This window comes from Numida meleagris, unplaced genomic scaffold (assembly GCF_002078875.1).
Source record: "Numida meleagris isolate 19003 breed g44 Domestic line unplaced genomic scaffold, NumMel1.0 unplaced_Scaffold499, whole genome shotgun sequence".
NCBI lineage: Eukaryota > Metazoa > Chordata > Aves > Galliformes > Numididae > Numida > Numida meleagris.
The window spans coordinates 19,537-23,167 of record NW_018364715.1 but is presented as its reverse complement, the minus strand read 5'-3'; positions in this window follow the sequence as shown (position 1 = coordinate 23,167).

Here is a 3,631-nt window from a genome sequence, read left to right as displayed (position 1 = left end):
AGCACAACTCCATCTGTTAAATTTAGAGGTGAAATAGGAAGGCTCTCATGCAGTCACCAAACTCACATGACACCAAGTTTCTCTCACCTGGACAATACAGAGAGATTTTTCAGTGACATCGGTGTGCTTTGGATTAACACACAGAAAATAATACTTTGGACGCCAGGAGCCTCTGCTTCAAAACCTGCTCAACGGCTTCAACTTCAGAATGGGTCACAGACAGCAACTCACCTTTTTCTCGTCTGTGGCTTATCATTTCTCCGAGTATGTGACAGAGATGAACTCTTCACTAAGAAGGGATGCAACATTTACCAAGAGCAGGTAGGTTGCTTTTTCTGAGTAATTGCCAGCATTTTCAGAGTATAAGCAGAAAAATGCCCCTTTAGAAACAGCACTCACTCTCCCGGGGCAGGCGTGGGCATTCACCTCATAAAAAGAGACTTGCAAGTCAAACTCAGCTATGATTTGGAATGCAGGCCCTTTTCTGTAGATGCTGCAGAACAAGAGGTGCTCCCAACATTGGCCTATTGGAACAAAACGCACGCTTGCAGGAGCAGCAACCAACCAATTTAAAACTGTTTCCCGCTTTTTTGATGGCATTTGATGGCATTACAGGGCACAGAATCATTAGGGTCCATTCATGGGGCAGAGAAGGGAGGCACGGCTTGCTGTTAACTCGGCCAGATTAGAACTGGGCGTCCACACGCGTCATGGAGACAGTCAAATGAATATAGCTGGTGCATAACTTCACCAAACACGGAGAAACTGAACCTCACTCCAACTTCTCTGTAAACTATTATGCCACTGGGACAGGAAATGTCGTCCATTTGGGCACAGAGGGCCACTACCAAAATTATCCGTGGAAATACTAGCCGCCTTCCTTCCTTTTACTACTTTTTAACTTTTTTTAGTGAATGAAATACATCTGTTTTTATGGGGTTATTGTTGTTGTTTGTTTTTATGAAAGTGTGTTTTTTTGGTAGACGAGTTCTTTTGTTTTTCCCCTTCTTTCTTTCCCCTGCCACGATTCACTTCATACTCGAGTCAGAGTCCTTTCAGCCTGTGGCTCGCTCCTTAGACTCTGACTTCATCTAGAAAAGGCTCACACGGCTGCACGGTCTGACCTCTGACTGACACCACACTCCTCACCCTGGGAAACGATGGACTGCAACCAACCTCTTGCAAACACAGAAACCTGTGCTAAGAGCAGTCATCTCTGAAATACTGGTACCAACAAAACACAGGCGTCAATTACCTCAGTTGGTAAATAAGGAAGAGACAAGAGTTGTCAAAACAAAGCTAGCTGCACTAGATTTACTCACTTTTTCTGCTGTTTAACTCTGGCCTAAATGTAAAGGGGGATATTAAATCTTATAAAATCCATTCAGCTGTTTTTGAGGTAGATGAATATGGAAAGAAAACCTCTAAGCTGTCAAATTCATGTTTCAAGATTTTTTTTTGTGCTCAGATAATTCAGAAGTGACCGTGATTTCCTAAAGATGTCCCAGAAGCTGTTGTCATCATTAGAAATGTAACTCAGGCTCCTAAGGAGATCTGTTGCGTTCCTCTGTGCTGACCGAGGAACAGAACAAAAAAGACACTAAGTCGCTGCTCACTTAAAAAGAGTGCCCTCTTTTTGCACAAGTGCACACACACACGCACACACACACACACACGCAAAAACTGCTGGTCCTGCTCCTGCCAGTTGTCCAATGCTCTCAGTGCCATGGCCTAAGAGAACAAGCTTGCTGGACTACTCACAATTCAGTTTTCAAACCTCGTTATTTAAAGCGAGATGCATGGATCCAAAAAGCTGAGTTGTGTGAGTGTGGCACTCCACTGTGATTTCAATCATGAGAAAAAACAAACCTTTACACACAGGAGAAACACCCACGAGCTCTGGAAGGCTGTACCACTTCACCCAGCCTTGTCTCTGGACACACCCGCTGCACTCACTGCACTCTGCAGAACCAGAGATGGGTGGAGTGCAGGACATCCTTTGTCTCCTCCTTTCTTTGAGAAGGGCAAGATCAATTACCGAGCTTCAAAACATCCCATTAGTCAAGGCATGACAGTCTCCCAGGCATAGAGCTGCCAATTTGCACCCATCTGGCACAATCAAAGGAATTCATTAAGCAGGCTGCCTTATACTGGCCGCACTGCTGACGCTTTCCAGGGAGTGAGGAAAGCAGTTTGTAAGGAGAGACAAGTACCTCGTACTACACCACCTGATATAGCACTACTGAGAGTTACATGTCGAAATTTCCATTGACGTTCTTGAACTACACATCAGCTTAACACTTGACAGACTTCTTCAGATCTTATTTCTGCCAACTGCAGGCATGCAGCATTGCAAATTCTGCACGTTACAACTTTTGATGAGCTGAGTATCAGAGCCTGACCATCATCTCACAGCTACAACCCTGTACGTGTTTCTCCTGCAAGAAAAACATAGGAGGAGAACAAACACCTGTGACTCCAAGAAATCCACCTGCCTTCTCTCATGATACCTGAAGAAACAAAACAGTTCGGAAACAGAAGTAGACAACGTGCCCAGTAACACCCAGAGGAACAGAGCTATCTTGGGCAGCCAGCTGATAAGTACGGGAGAATCACTCAGAGCACACTCGAGCATAAGAAAAGCACTGCTGAGTTCCAGCATGCTTCTGCAGACCTGGGGAATTCTACACAGCTCTCATGGGAAGAGGAGGAGGAAGCCAGTTGGATCAGTTCTTACCTCTTTATCTCCTCCATTTTAAGAAACAACTCCGAGACTGCTTTCAGCAGAGCAGAAAGTTGTCCACACAGACAACAGTGAACCTTGTCCAGGTCCCTTGCCACGTAGACACATCGTTCCTCTGTAACTTTGGTCTGGAGCAATCCCAACAGTTTTCTAAGCCAAGCCGGATGCTTGCAGGAGCTCCTTCAGCCTCTGAAAGAGCACCTATCTCTGGAGCAGAGCAAGGCAGCTGCTTCATAGCATGCCAACACCCATTCAGGGAAGGAAGCAAAGGAAAACACCACATCCACTGAAATTTCATTTGTAAGAACGTACACGTGGCTCAGGAACAGAGCGAGACAGAGTCATTTCAAGGGAAATGCTACGCAAACAACTTCCCCTTCGCTGTGTACCACCACTGCCATTAGTGAGGGGTCGAGTTCAGAGACACAACAGGGCCACGCTCATTAGCTGCTGGGTGCAGCCCTTCCATGGGACAGTGTTCAAGATGGGAATCTCAGCCAAGTTCGCTCACAATTCTTGCAAGTGGGAATGCACTTCACAGTCCCCTGCTAATTCCTTCCCTGAGAGGATGGGGATTAGGGTTTTTGCTGCGCGTTTTTTTTTTCCTTAATGGAAAATGACCACCATTAGGAGAAGGAAGACTGCAACCAACTCCGAGTGCAGCTGTTACTAGCCTCAAGAGGGAGTTCAGGAAAGCTGTAGAGATGCACCTTATGATCAAAATACCTCTGAGGAAAGTTACCCCTAGATGAATGTAAGCACACAAAAAGCTGTGAAAGGCAGGAACTCTTGCCGTGGGCCCGCAGCACACAGACAGAAAGTGACTTCACTGTTGTCACAGATCTTGCCAATAACACAGAAAAATGCATCAAGCTGGCACTCTCTTTT